Source organism: Oncorhynchus kisutch, unplaced genomic scaffold (assembly GCF_002021735.2).
Source record: "Oncorhynchus kisutch isolate 150728-3 unplaced genomic scaffold, Okis_V2 Okis04b-Okis11a_hom, whole genome shotgun sequence".
In the NCBI taxonomy this organism is placed as follows: Eukaryota; Metazoa; Chordata; class Actinopteri; order Salmoniformes; family Salmonidae; genus Oncorhynchus; species Oncorhynchus kisutch.
This window is the reverse complement of record NW_022261981.1, coordinates 11,832,622-11,849,471: the sequence shown is the minus strand read 5'-3', so window position 1 is coordinate 11,849,471 and position 16,850 is coordinate 11,832,622. Positions and strand designations below refer to the sequence as shown.

General features: G+C 49.3%; 1 protein-coding gene across 1 annotated transcript in view; it reads right to left on the bottom strand.

Moving 5' to 3' along the window:
* LOC109887202 (AT-rich interactive domain-containing protein 5B-like) overlaps positions 1-16,850 on the bottom strand; it is a 134,767-nt gene that overhangs the window by 26,361 nt on the left and 91,556 nt on the right. The gene's annotated exons all lie outside the window — the stretch shown is intronic.

Below are 16,850 nucleotides of genomic sequence, written 5' to 3'. Positions count from 1 at the left end.
AACACTGATACCCAGCCATAGAGCCCTAACACTGATACACTGACACCCAGCCATAGAGCCCTAACACTGATACACTGACACCCAGCCATAGAGCCCTAACACCGACACCCAGCCATAGAGCTCTAACACTGATACCCAGCCATAGAGCCCTAACACTGACACCCAGCCATAGAGCCCTAACACTGATACACTGACACCCAGCCATAGAGCCCTAACACTGATACCTAGCCATAGAGCCCTAACACTGACACCCAGCCATAGAGCCCTAACACTGATACCCAGCCATAGAGCCCTAACACTGACACCCAGCCATAGAGCCCTAACACTGATACACCGACACCCAGCCATAGAGCCCTAACACCGACACCCAGCCATAGAGCCCTAACACCGACACCCAGCCATAGAGCCCTAACACTGACACCAAGCCATAGAGCCCTAACACTGATACCCAGCCATAGAGCCCTAACACTGACACCCAGCCATAGAGCCCTAACACTGATACCCAGCCATAGAGCCCTAACACTGACACCCAGCCATAGAGCCCTAACACTGATACACTGACACCCAGCCATAGAGCCCTAACACTGACACCCAGCCATAGAACCCTAACACCGACACCCAGCCATAGAGCCCTAACACTGACACCCAGCCATAGAACCCTAACACTGATACCCAGCCATAGAGCCCTAACACTGACACCCAGCCATAGAGCCCTAACACTGATACACTGACACCCAGCCATAGAGCCCTAACACTGATACACTGACACCCAGCCATAGAGCCCTAACACTGATACCCAGCCATAGAGCCCTAACACTGACACCCAGCCATAGAGCCCTAACACTGATACACCGACACCCAGCCAGAGCCCTAACACTGACACCCAACCATAGAGTCCTAACACTGATACACTGACACCCAGCCATAGAGCCCTAACACTGATACACTGACACCCAGCCATAGAGCCCTAACACTGACACCCAGCCATAGAGCCCTAACACTGATACCCAGCCATAGAGCCCTAACACTGATACACTGACACCCAGCCATAGAGCCCTAACACTGATTCACTGACACCCAGCCATAGAGCCCTAACACCGACACCCAGCCATAGAGCTCTAACACTGATACCCAGCCATAGAGCCCTAACACTGACACCCAGCCATAGAGCCCTAACACTGATACACTGACACCCAGCCATAGAGCCCTAACACTGATACCCAGCCATAGAGCCCTAACACTGACACCCAGCCATAGAGCCCTAACACTGATACCCAGCCATAGAGCCCTAACACTGATACCCAGCCATAGAGCCCTAACACTGACACCCAGCCATAGAGCCCTAACACTGATACACCGACACCCAGCCATAGAGCCCTAACACCGACACCCAGCCATAGAGCCCTAACACCGACACCCAGCCATAGAGCCCTAACACTGACACCCAGCCATAGAACCCTAACACTGATACCCAGCCATAGAGCCCTAACACTGACACCCAGCCATAGAACCCTAACACTGATACCCAGCCATAGAGCCCTAACACTGACACCCAGCCATAGAGCCCTAACACTGACACCCAGCCATAGAGCCCTAACACTGATACACTGACACCCAGCCATAGAGCCCTAACACTGACACCCAGCCATAGAGCCCTAACACTGACACCCAGCCATAGAGCCCTAACACTGATACACTGACACCCAGCCATAGAGCCCTAACACTGATACACTGACACCCAGCCATAGAGCCCTAACACTGACACCCAGCCATAGAGCCCTAACACTGATACACTGACACCCCAGCCATAGAGCCCTAACACTGACACCCAGCCATAGAGCCCTAACACTGACACCCAGCCATAGAGCCCTAACACTGATACACTGACACCCAGCCATAGAGCCCTAACACTGATACACTGACACCCAGCCATAGAGCCCTAACACTGATACCCAGCCATAGAGCCCTAACACTGACACCCAGCCATAGAGCCCTAACACTGATACACCGACACCCAGCCATAGAGCCCTAACACTGACACCCAACCATAGAGTCCTAACACTGATACACTGACACCCAGCCATAGAGCCCTAACACTGACACCCAGCCATAGAGCCCTAACACTGATACCCAGCCATAGAGCCCTAACACTGATACACTGACACCCAGCCATAGAGCCCTAACACTGATACACTGACACCCAGCCATAGAGCCCTAACACCGACACCCAGCCATAGAGCTCTAACACTGATACCCAGCCATAGAGCCCTAACACTGACACCCAGCCATAGAGCCCTAACACTGATACACTGACACCCAGCCATAGAGCCCTAACACTGATACCCAGCCATAGAGCCCTAACACTGACACCCAGCCATAGAGCCCTAACACTGATACCCAGCCATAGAGCCCTAACACTGACACCCAGCCATAGAGCCCTAACACTGATACACCGACACCCAGCCATAGAGCCCTAACACCGACACCCAGCCATAGAGCCCTAACACCGACACCCAGCCATAGAGCCCTAACACTGACACCCAGCCATAGAACCCTAACACTGATACCCAGCCATAGAGCCCTAACACTGACACCCAGCCATAGAACCCTAACACTGATACCCAGCCATAGAGCCCTAACACTGACACCCAGCCATAGAGCCCTAACACTGACACCCAGCCATAGAGCCCTAACACTGATACACTGACACCCAGCCATAGAGCCCTAACACTGATACACTGACACCCAGCCATAGAGCCCTAACACTGATACCCAGCCATAGAGCCCTAACACTGACACCCAGCCATAGAGCCCTAACACTGATACACCGACACCCAGCCATAGAGCCCTAACACTGACACCCAGCCATAGAGCCCTAACACTGATACACTGACACCCAGCCATAGAGCCCTAACACTGACACCCAGCCATAGAGCCCTAACACTGACACCCAGCCATAGAGCCCTAACACTGATACCCAGCCATAGAGCCCTAACACTGACACCCAGCCATAGAGCCCTAACACTGATACACCGACACCCAGCCATAGAGCCCTAACACCGACACCCAGCCATAGAGCCCTAACACCGACACCCAGCCATAGAGCCCTAACACTGACACCCAGCCATAGAACCCTAACACTGATACCCAGCCATAGAGCCCTAACACTGACACCCAGCCATAGAACCCTAACACTGATACCCAGCCATAGAGCCCTAACACTGACACCCAGCCATAGAGCCCTAACACTGACACCCAGCCATAGAGCCCTAACACTGATACACTGACACCCAGCCATAGAGCCCTAACACTGATACACTGACACCCAGCCATAGAGCCCTAACACTGATACCCAGCCATAGAGCCCTAACACTGACACCCAGCCATAGAGCCCTAACACTGATACACCGACACCCAGCCATAGAGCCCTAACACTGACACCCAACCATAGAGTCCTAACACTGATACACTGACACCCAGCCATAGAGCCCTAACACTGATACACTGACACCCAGCCATAGAGCCCTAACACTGACACCCAGCCATAGAGCCCTAACACTGATACCCAGCCATAGAGCCCTAACACTGATACACTGACACCCAGCCATAGAGCCCTAACACTGATACACTGACACCCAGCCATAGAGCCCTAACACCGACACCCAGCCATAGAGCTCTAACACTGATACCCAGCCATAGAGCCCTAACACTGACACCCAGCCATAGAGCCCTAACACTGATACACTGACACCCAGCCATAGAGCCCTAACACTGATACCTAGCCATAGAGCCCTAACACTGACACCCAGCCATAGAGCCCTAACACTGATACCCAGCCATAGAGCCCTAACACTGACACCCAGCCATAGAGCCCTAACACTGATACACCGACACCCAGCCATAGAGCCCTAACACCGACACCCAGCCATAGAGCCCTAACACCGACACCCAGCCATAGAGCCCTAACACTGACACCAAGCCATAGAGCCCTAACACTGATACCCAGCCATAGAGCCCTAACACTGACACCCAGCCATAGAGCCCTAACACTGATACCCAGCCATAGAGCCCTAACACTGACACCCAGCCATAGAGCCCTAACACTGATACACTGACACCCAGCCATAGAGCCCTAACACTGACACCCAGCCATAGAACCCTAACACCGACACCCAGCCATAGAGCCCTAACACTGACACCCAGCCATAGAACCCTAACACTGATACCCAGCCATAGAGCCCTAACACTGACACCCAGCCATAGAGCCCTAACACTGATACACTGACACCCAGCCATAGAGCCCTAACACTGATACACTGACACCCAGCCATAGAGCCCTAACACTGATACCCAGCCATAGAGCCCTAACACTGACACCCAGCCATAGAGCCCTAACACTGATACACCGACACCCAGCCATAGAGCCCTAACACTGACACCCAACCATAGAGTCCTAACACTGATACACTGACACCCAGCCATAGAGCCCTAACACTGATACACTGACACCCAGCCATAGAGCCCTAACACTGACACCCAGCCATAGAGCCCTAACACTGATACCCAGCCATAGAGCCCTAACACTGATACACTGACACCCAGCCATAGAGCCCTAACACTGATTCACTGACACCCAGCCATAGAGCCCTAACACCGACACCCAGCCATAGAGCTCTAACACTGATACCCAGCCATAGAGCCCTAACACTGACACCCAGCCATAGAGCCCTAACACTGATACACTGACACCCAGCCATAGAGCCCTAACACTGATACCCAGCCATAGAGCCCTAACACTGACACCCAGCCATAGAGCCCTAACACTGATACCCAGCCATAGAGCCCTAACACTGACACCCAGCCATAGAGCCCTAACACTGATACACCGACACCCAGCCATAGAGCCCTAACACCGACACCCAGCCATAGAGCCCTAACACCGACACCCAGCCATAGAGCCCTAACACTGACACCCAGCCATAGAACCCTAACACTGATACCCAGCCATAGAGCCCTAACACTGACACCCAGCCATAGAACCCTAACACTGATACCCAGCCATAGAGCCCTAACACTGACACCCAGCCATAGAGCCCTAACACTGACACCCAGCCATAGAGCCCTAACACTGATACACTGACACCCAGCCATAGAGCCCTAACACTGACACCCAGCCATAGAGCCCTAACACTGACACCCAGCCATAGAGCCCTAACACTGATACACTGACACCCAGCCATAGAGCCCTAACACTGATACACTGACACCCAGCCATAGAGCCCTAACACTGACACCCAGCCATAGAGCCCTAACACTGATACACTGACACCCAGCCATAGAGCCCTAACACTGACACCCAGCCATAGAGCCCTAACACTGACACCCAGCCATAGAGCCCTAACACTGATACACTGACACCCAGCCATAGAGCCCTAACACTGATACACTGACACCCAGCCATAGAGCCCTAACACTGATACCCAGCCATAGAGCCCTAACACTGACACCCAGCCATAGAGCCCTAACACTGATACACCGACACCCAGCCATAGAGCCCTAACACTGACACCCAACCATAGAGTCCTAACACTGATACACTGACACCCAGCCATAGAGCCCTAACACTGACACCCAGCCATAGAGCCCTAACACTGATACCCAGCCATAGAGCCCTAACACTGATACACTGACACCCAGCCATAGAGCCCTAACACTGATACACTGACACCCAGCCATAGAGCCCTAACACCGACACCCAGCCATAGAGCTCTAACACTGATACCCAGCCATAGAGCCCTAACACTGACACCCAGCCATAGAGCCCTAACACTGATACCCAGCCATAGAGCCCTAACACTGATACCCAGCCATAGAGCCCTAACACTGACACCCAGCCATAGAGCCCTAACACTGATACACCGACACCCAGCCATAGAGCCCTAACACCGACACCCAGCCATAGAGCCCTAACACCGACACCCAGCCATAGAGCCCTAACACTGACACCCAGCCATAGAACCCTAACACTGATACCCAGCCATAGAGCCCTAACACTGACACCCAGCCATAGAACCCTAACACTGATACCCAGCCATAGAGCCCTAACACTGACACCCAGCCATAGAGCCCTAACACTGACACCCAGCCATAGAGCCCTAACACTGATACACTGACACCCAGCCATAGAGCCCTAACACTGATACACTGACACCCAGCCATAGAGCCCTAACACTGATACCCAGCCATAGAGCCCTAACACTGACACCCAGCCATAGAGCCCTAACACTGATACACCGACACCCAGCCATAGAGCCCTAACACTGACACCCAACCATAGAGTCCTAACACTGATACACTGACACCCAGCCATAGAGCCCTAACACTGATACACTGACACCCAGCCATAGAGCCCTAACACTGACACCCAGCCATAGAGCCCTAACACTGATACCCAGCCATAGAGCCCTAACACTGATACACTGACACCCAGCCATAGAGCCCTAACACTGATACACTGACACCCAGCCATAGAGCCCTAACACCGACACCCAGCCATAGAGCTCTAACACTGATACCCAGCCATAGAGCCCTAACACTGACACCCAGCCATAGAACCCTAACACTGATACACTGACACCCAGCCATAGAGCCCTAACACTGATACCCAGCCATAGAGCCCTAACACTGACACCCAGCCATAGAGCCCTAACACTGATACCCAGCCATAGAGCCCTAACACTGACACCCAGCCATAGAGCCCTAACACTGATACACCGACACCCAGCCATAGAGCCCTAACACCGACACCCAGCCATAGAGCCCTAACACCGACACCCAGCCATAGAGCCCTAACACTGACACCCAGCCATAGAACCCTAACACTGATACCCAGCCATAGAGCCCTAACACTGACACCCAGCCATAGAACCCTAACACTGATACCCAGCCATAGAGCCCTAACACTGACACCCAGCCATAGAGCCCTAACACTGACACCCAGCCATAGAGCCCTAACACTGATACACTGACACCCAGCCATAGAGCCCTAACACTGACACCCAGCCATAGAGCCCTAACACTGACACCCAGCCATAGAGCCCTATTTTTTATTTTATTTGACCTTTATTTAACAAGGCAAGTCAGTTAAGAACAAATTCTTATTTTCAATGACGGCCTAGGAACAGTGGGTTAACTGCCTGTTCAGGGGCAGAATGACAGATTTGTACCTTGTCAGCCCTAACACTGATACACTGACACCCAGCCATAGAGCCCTAACACTGATTCACTGACACCCAGCCAGAGCCCTAATACTGACACCCAGCCATAGAGCCCTAACACTGACACCCAGCCATAGAGCCCTAACACTGACACCCAGCCATAGAGCCCTAACACTGATACCCAGCCATAGAGCCCTAACACTGACACCCAGCCATAGAGCCCTAACACTGACACCCAGCCATAGAGCCCTAACACTGACACCCAGCCATAGAGCCCTAACACTGACACCCAGCCATAGAGTCCTAACACTGATACACTGACACCCAGCCATAGAGCCCTAACACTGATACACTGACACCCAGCCATAGAGCCCTAACACTGACACCCAGCCATAGAGCCCTAACACTGACACACTGACACCCAGCTGTCGTGTCTTTGGCTATGCCGGATTAAGTGATATGACATGCTATTCTATAGAATAATTTCTCCGTAATTAATATTACCTGATTGAGCTAATCATGTAAATGTAATTAACTAGAGAGTCAGGCACCACAAAATAATATTTATAGAGCTGTTATCTTCTGAATAAACTCTTAAAGACCTAGTAATATTTTACATCAATAGCAGTCAATATTAATCGTCATCTTAATTCAGTCTCATCTGAAAGTTGTAAATTCTTGGTTATCTGCACGAACCCTGGCTAACAAGTTGAACCAGCAATACAAAATTGGGTTTAATTATTTATTTACTAAATACCTAACTAATCACACAGAATTACACATACACATAATTAATCAACTTGATTACAAATTACGTCATAAAGGAAATCGTCCCTGGCGGGCGGAACAGATATGATAGCTGGTTACACAAAAGAAAAGGGGCTGGGTTTGAGTGAAAGAGCGGGAAGACTGAGGAACAAAGGGCGAAGCTGTGCTATCGTAAATACAGTATCTTATGCATTCTAAATTACCGCCCATTCGGAAAAGGAAAATGCAATAAATATTTACTCTGAGCTGCGCTTCGGTAGGTTGGTGGTAGATGGAAGGCCGTGTTGCCAAACCGAGTCCTTTGAAGAATGTCTCTGGTTGTCAATTGGATACGTTGTAGTAACATCGTTGGGTGATAGACTGGTTACTCAGTCTGTTCCTTCCTAACCCTCGTTTGCAGCGGCTGTTGCTAACTCAACGGCTAGGAGGTATTACTTCTGTAGTGAATAAGAGTTCAAAGTTCATACCATTCGCAACCAAAGCTCACGCTGATGTTGGCTTCGTTCTGTAGTTATTATCTGAACCATTCTGACATCGGACCGTCGTCCTCACGTCCTCGGAACAGGAGGTTATATTGTCGTCAAGGGCTTATATAGGAAGGGAGAGGAGGGCGTGTTTGAAAAGTTTTATAGCCCATGTCCCTTCACAGGGGCGGGCCACTGATTGAGCAAAGCCCTATCTTATGAAAACCCAAATCTCTAGAAGCTTCTCTTTTAGAAGCTAAAATCGGATTTCATCACAAATAAGTTTTGTTGAACGTTACTCAGAGTAACACGGTTCTACTCAAAACGCTGCAGACCAAAGACCATCAGTTAATGAACACAATGACTAAGTTGGATGACAAATCAGCAGAACTCATTGAAGTCGCTGACCAAATGAATGATGAGAGAACTCAGGTGATGAAAATGGAAATATTGATTTCTAAGCAAGTGGAGGAAATCTCATCACTAAATCTCTCGCTCCGTACTTAAGACCTCTATCTGCAAACCATGACAGATAAGTTTGAGACCAAAAGGAGCAAGTGTGACACTCATGTGTCCAAAATCAGTACTCTAAGCGCTCAAGTGGACTCTGCAATGCAGCAGAATACCACCCTTAGGTACCATCTGGAGGAAGTCCAGCCCTGTACTCACAAGAGTAAAGATGATAGGTTTGCCTCCATTAAGTGTCCCTCAGTCTTCTCCTCTTGACCATTCGGCACTGACTAGTATTGCGCCTCTTGGCCAACAACAACAAGGCTTGGCTTCTCCTCTTGGCCTTTCAGCCCCAATCTCTCCACAAGATGAAGCCAACCCTCTCCGCCCGCTTTGCGCGGAATACCTTGACAAACTCATCAAGAATTTCCCCACCTTTGACCCCGTTCCAGGTCAGCCAAACGATACTGAGACGTTCCTAGCTAACCTAGAGGACACGTTGGACGGCTACCCGAACGCTACGGTTTCTGACAGGGTTTACCTGTCGAAGCGAACGTCGAATAGACACATGACAAGGTTCATTCGTCTACAACAGCAACGTGCTAAATGACTACGCTAAACTTGCCACAGCTTTGAAATTAGAATTCAGTGGTTCCGCAACTCGCAAACACGATAGCTCACTGGCTTACACAGTCAAACAAGCTCAGAACGAACACCCACAAGCTTACTATCATAGGCTTTGTTCAGCTTACTTTGGCCTACTCACTGAAACAGGCATGGAAGACCTGTTACCTTTTAAACAAATGTTCCTGTCGAACATGTATCCTACCTTCATTACCTATTTGGGCCCTGCCGCCCACATTGGCTTGCCTATCTTACAACTCAGAGAGCTTGCAAGCACAGCCTTTGAGGCATCAAAAGTTCACAACGCTAAGAGCCCTGACCACTCGGTTTTGAAGTTTGACCAGGAGAACTCACTCCAGTTAGAGTGTGCATTATCAGGTATTGGAGCATTGAGAGATGACGCACAACAACCGTTTCTACCATGAAACAATGCAATCAATCACCTCCGCGGTCAAAATAACTGTAAAGTACGTCGCCATCAACATGACCGCTACAATAGACCTGTTCACTACGTTCCTCCACCCAACCCCCAAAAAGTGTCAGAGCACAAGGGTAACAAAGGGGTGAAGGACGATCAAAACGTAGACCAATGTTCTCCAGAAGTTCCACTACGGGAAGAACTAAAGCGAGAACAATTTGAGAAAAGGGTGAAAGACAAGTCACAAGGACTAGAAGGGCAATTACCGGACACCAGGTCCGCAGGAACTAACACCCATTGCAAGGACGTTAAAGTTCTAATTTCTCCCGCTCTCATTCAAGACCCTTCCAGGGCCCGCATGATCAAGAAACAAGCTCACTGGGCTTTGTCTATAGACTCTGATACAAAGGTTGTGAAGAAAAAGGTAAAATGCTTCGTTAAAGCCAAGTCACTCAAAATCGGGAAAAGTCAATCTGCTTCCACCTTGAACAGAAATGGCACACTACAAAGTTGCAAACGACCACTCCACTTTGTTGGGAATATGTCCACTAACCACGAATCTAAACGGCCATACCTGGAAACAGTCCTGGAGGACTGCTTAACTTGTCATGCGCTAATTGATTCGGGTGCGACAATATCACTCATCTCTCAAACATTGTTTGATGATCTTAAAAGGGTTTTGAAGCCAACTAAACGTTGGTTAAAAGTGGAAGGATGCGACGCTACACTTCGAGGGGTCACTCAAACTACCTCACCTCTCACATTGAGAGTCATGCTGAAACTACACTTCAAGGACGTATCGCTCGTTCACCCTGTGTATGTTACCAGCCTCGAAACTGTAACCCTGCTACTTGGAGCAGACTTGATGGATTGGTTACTCCCATTGATGGATTGGAAAACCAACCAGGTATGATCACAGGCCACCGTGCCTTCTCCACTGACCACACTCTCTTCCCCTAACGCTAGCGAGGGATATCTGTCTCTACACATTCCATCAGCCAACCTGCTTGACCCTTATTGTCATGATTTCGAGCCAGCTGTCTCTGTGAATAAGCAACTAACCTCCTCCTTGCAGTCATGCACTACAGTAGATGAAATTAAATCCTCTTGCCCTTCGGACACTTCCGCAAGCACTGCGGCCGTATCAACAAGAAAAACATTGATGCGCAGAGTATACTCTGCTTCCGATGATACACCTTTCGCTTTGTTGGGGACTGGCACCCCTTACAATGACACTAATGGCGTCAGTCCAGCAACTGACCCGATGACTCCCACTGGTGAAACACTTTGTGATACCACAGACGATATCCTTGTCTCAGTTCGCAGGTTCTGAAGAGGTTGCCACACGCGGACGCGGTGGTGACTGACATGCCTCTAAATCAAATCAAATGTATTTATATAGCCCTTCGTACATCAGCTGATATTTCAAAGTGCTGTACAGAAACCCAGCCTAAAACCCCAAACAGCAAGCAATGCAGGTGTAGAATCACAGTGGCTAGGAAAAACTCCCTAGAAAGGCCAAAACCTAGGAAGAAACCTAGAGAGGAACCAGACTATGTGGGGTGGCCAGTCCTCTTCTACAGCCACTGAGCATTTTGAAGCACTGACACCAGGAGATTTGGTTGAAAGGTTACAGCCATTCTCATAACAACGCGGCCGCTGACAACTCGTACATAGGGTACGACCTTTTCATTTGTGCCTCAGACACCAACACCACCCGCTGGTGGGGGGGTCCGGAGACACAAAGGGGGGGAAGAGTAGCCCAGACCCATGATGAGCCTCATCGAGGCTGGTGGGGGGGTCCGGAGACACAAAGGGGGGGGAAGAGTAGCCCAGACCCATGATGAGCCTCATCGAGGTTGGTGGGGGGTTCCCGAGACACAAAGGGGGGGAAGAGTAGCCCAGACCCATGATGAGCCTCATCGAGGTTGGTGGGGGGGTCCGGAGACAAAGGGGGGGAAGAGTAGCCCAGACCCATGATGAGCCTCATCGCGGCCGGTGGGGGGGCCAAGACTACGGACAACACCGTACGAGGCCGCCAGAGCATAAATTAAATCTAGTTGTAAACTCCCCTATGAGAACAGTGAGGAGCAGAAAGGCCCCTAGGCGGGGATCATCTTAGAACACATCCAATATAGTACTGAGGTGTACCACACTAGTCGTAAAGGAAGTCCAGTGGACTTTTTTTAAATTTATTTTTTTATTTCACCTTTATTTAACCAGGTAGGCTAGTTGAGAACAAGTTCTCATTTGCAACTGCGACCTGGCCAAGATAAAGCATAGCAGTGTGAGCAGACAACAAAGAGTTACACATGGAGTAAACAATTAACAAGTCAATAACACAGTAGAAACCAAAGGGGGAGTCTATATACAATGTGTGCAAAAGGCATGAGGAGGTAGGCAAATAATTAAAATTTTGCAGATTAACACTGGAGTGATGAATGATCAGATGGTCATGTACAGGTAGAGATATTGGTGTGCAAAAGAGCAGAAAAGTAATTAAATAAAAACAGTATGGGGATGAGGTAGGTGAAAAAGGGTGGGCTATTTACCAATAGACTATGTACAGCTGCAGCGATCGGTTAGCTGCTCAGATAGCTGATGTTTGAAGTTGGTGAGGGAGATAAAAGTCTCCAACTTCAGCGATTTTTGCAATTCGTTCCAGTCACAGGCAGCAGAGTACTGGAACGAAAGGCGGCCAAATGAGGTGTTGGCTTTAGGGATGATCAGTGAGATACACCTGCTGGAGCGCGTGCTACGGATGGGTGTTGCCATCGTGACCAGTGAGCTGAGATAAGGCGGAGCTTTACCTAGCATGGACTTGTAGATGACCTGGAGCCAGTGGGTCTGGCGACGAATATGTAGCGAGGGCCAGCCGACTAGAGCATACAAGTCGCAGTGGTGGGTGGTATAAGGTGCTTTAGTGACGAAACGGATGGCACTGTGATAGACTGCATCCAGTTTGCTGAGTAGAGTGTTGGAAGCCATTTTGTAAATGACATCGCCGAAGTCGAGGATCGGTAGGATAGTCAGTTTTACTAGGGTAAGCTTGGCGGCGTGAGTGAAGGAGGCTTTGTTGCGGAATAGAAAGCCGACTCTTGATTTGATTTTCGATTGGAGATGTTTGATATGAGTCTGGAAGGAGAGTTTGCAGTCTAGCCAGACACCTAGGTACTTATAGACGTCCACATATTCTAGGTCGGAACCATCCAGGGTGGTGATGCTAGTCGGGCATGCGGGTGCAGGCAGCGACCGGTTGAAAAGCATGCATTTGGTTTTACTAGCGTTTAAGAGCAGTTGGAGGCCACGGAAGGAGTGTTGTATGGCATTGAAGCTTGTTTGGAGGTTAGATAGCACAGTGTCCAAAGACGGGCCGAAGGTATATAGAATGGGGTCGTCTGCGTAGAGGTGGATCAGGGAATCGCCCGCAGCAAGAGCAACATCATTGATATACACAGAGAAAAGAGTCGGCCCGAGAATTGAACCCTGTGGCACCCCCATAGAGACTGCCAGAGGACCAGACAGCATGCCCTCCGATTTTTTTTATTTTTTTTTATTTTATTTTACCTTTATTTAACCAGGTAGGCAAGTTGAGAACAAGTTCTCATTTACAATTGCGACCTGGCCAAGATAAAGCAAAGCAGTTCGACAGATAAAACGACACAGAGTTACACATGGAGTAAAAACAAACATACAGTCAATAATGCAGTATAAACAAGTCTATATACAATGTGAGCAAATGAGGTGAGAAGGGAGGTAAAGGCAAAAAAGGCCAAGATGGCAAAGTAAATACAATATAGCAAGTAAAATACTGGAATGGTAGTTTTGCAATGGAAGAATGTGCAAAGTAGAAATAAAAAAATAATGGGGTGCAAAGGAGCAAACTAAATAAATAAATAAAAATTAAATACAGTTGGGAAAGAGGTAGTTGTTTGGGCTAAATTATAGGTGGGCTATGTACAGGTGCAGTAATCTGTGAGCTGCTCTGACAGTTGGTGCTTAAAGCTAGTGAGGGAGATAAGTGTTTCCAGTTTCAGAGATTTTTGTAGTTCGTTCCAGTCATTGGCAGCAGAGAACTGGAAGGAGAGGCGGCCAAAGAAAGAATTGGTTTTGGGGGTGACTAGAGAGATATACCTGCTGGAGCGTGTGCTACAGGTGGGAGATGCTATGGTGACCAGCGAGCTGAGATAAGGGGGGACTTTACCTAGCAGTGTCTTGTAGATGACATGGAGCCAGTGGGTTTGGCGACGAGTATGAAGCGAGGGCCAGCCAACGAGAGCGTACAGGTCGCAATGGTGGGTAGTATATGGGGCTTTGGTGATAAAACGGATTGCACTGTGATAGACTGCATCCAATTTGTTGAGTAGGGTATTGGAGGCTATTTTGTAAATGACATCGCCAAAGTCGAGGATTGGTAGGATGGTCAGTTTTACAAGGGTATGTTTGGCAGCATGAGTGAAGGATGCTTTGTTGCGAAATAGGAAGCCAATTCTAGATTTAACTTTGGATTGGAGATGTTTGATATGGGTCTGGAAGGAGAGTTTACAATCTAACCAGACACCTAAGTATTTGTAGTTGTCCACGTATTCTAAGTCAGAGCCGTCCAGAGTAGTGATGTTGGACAGGCGGGTAGGTGCAGGCAGCGATCGGTTGAAGAGCATGCATTTAGTTTTACTTGCATTCAAGAGCAATTGGAGGCCACGGAAGGAGAGTTGTATGGCATTGAAGCTTGCCGCTGATTTGACGCACTGAACTCTGTCTGCAAAGTAATTGGTGAACCAGGCAAGGCAGTCATCCGAAAAACCGAGGCTCCTGAGTCTGCCGATAAGAATATGGTGATTGACAGAGTCGAAAGCCTTGGCAAGGTCGATGAAGACGGCTGCACAGTACTGTCTTTTATCGATGGCGGTTATGATATCGTTGAGTACCTTGAGTGTGGCTGAGGTGCACCCATGACCGGCTCGGAAACCAGATTGCACAGCGGAGAAGGTGCGGTGGGATTCGAGATGGTCAGTGACCTGTTTGTTGACTTGGCTTTCGAAGACCTTAGATAGGCAGGGCAGGATGGATATAGGTCTGTAACAGTTTGGGTCCAGGGTGTCTCCCCCTTTGAAGAGGGGGATGACTGCGGCAGCTTTCCAATCCTTGGGGCTCTCAGACGATATGAAAGAGAGGTTGAACAGGCTGGTAATAGGGGTTGCGACAATGGTGGCAGATAGTTTCAGAAATAGAGGGTCCAGATTGTCAAGCCCAGCTGATTTGTACGGGTCCAGGTTTTGCAGCTCTTTCAGAACATCTGCTATCTGGATTTGGTTAAAGGAGAACCTGGAGAGGCTTGGGCGAGGAGCTGCGGGGGGGGCGGAGCTGTTGGCCGAGGTTGAAGTAGCCAGGCGGAAGGCATGGCCAGCCGTTGAGAAATGCTTATTGAAGTTTTCGATAATCATGGATTTATCAGTGGTGACCGTGTTACCTAGCCTCAGTGCAGTGGGCAGCTGGGAGGAGGTGCTCTTGTTCTCCATGGACTTCACGGTGTCCCAGAACTTTTTGGAGTTGGAGCTACAGGATGCAAACTTCTGCCTGAAGAAGCTGGCCTTAGCTTTCCTGACTGACTGCGTGTATTGGTTCCGGACTTCCCTGAACAGTTGCACATCACGGGGACTATTCGATGCTATTGCAGTCCGCCACAGGATGTTTTTGTGCTGGTCGAGGGCAGTCAGGTCTGGGGTGAACCAAGGGCTGTATCTGTTCTTAGTTCTGCATTTTTTGAACGGAGCATGCTTATCTAAAATGGTGAGGAAGTTACTTTTAAAGAATGACCAGGCATCCTCAACTGACGGGATGAGGTCAATGTCCTTCCAGGATACCCGGGCCAGGTCGATTAGAAAGGCCTGCTCACAGAAGTGTTTTAGGGAGCGTTTGACAGTGATGAGGGGTGGTCGTTTGACTGCGGCTCCGTAGCGGATACAGGCAATGAGGCAGTGATCGCTGAGATCCTGGTTGAAGACAGCGGAGGTGTATTTGGAGGGCCAGTTGGTCAGGATGACGTCTATGAGGGTGCCCTTGTTTACAGAGTTAGGGTTGTACCTGGTGGGTTCCTTGATGATTTGTGTGAGATTGAGGGCATCTAGCTTAGATTGTAGGACTGGCGAGGTGTTAAGCATATCCCAGTTTAGGTCACCTAACAGAACAAACTCTGAAGCTAGATGGGGGGCGATCAATTCACAAATGGTGTCCAGGGCACAGCTGGGAGCTGAGGGGGGTCGGTAGCAGGCGGCAACCGTGAGAGACTTATTTCTGGAGAGAGTAATTTTCAAAATTAGTAGTTCGAACTGTTTGGGTATGGACCTGGAAAGTATGACATTACTTTGCAGGCTATCTCTGCAGTAAACTGCAACTCCGCCCCCTTTGGCAGTTCTATCTTGACGGAAGATGTTATAGTTGGGTATGGAAATCTCAGAATTTTTGGTGGCCTTCCTGAGCCAGGATTCAGACACAGCAAGGACATCAGGGTTAGCAGAGTGTGCTAAAGCAGTGAGTAAAACAAACTTAGGGAGGAGGCTTCTGATGTTGACATGGATGAAACCAAGGCTTTTTCGATCACAGAAGTCAACAAATGAGGGTGCCTGGGGACATGCAGGGCCTGGGTTTACTTGTCCACCTCCAAAACAAATGGCAACAATAATCATTCCTTGCCATGTGTAGGTTCAACTACAATACAACTAGTAAAATGCTCCAATCATGTTTTCCGGTAGTATAATATTTCAGAATAAATCGGTAGACTGTATCCTCCATGGTACCAACTACAGTACTAATAACTGGTCTGAGACTGTACCCTCCATGGTACCAACTACAGTAATAATAACTGGTCTGAGACTGTATCCTCCATGGTACCAACTACAGTACTAATAA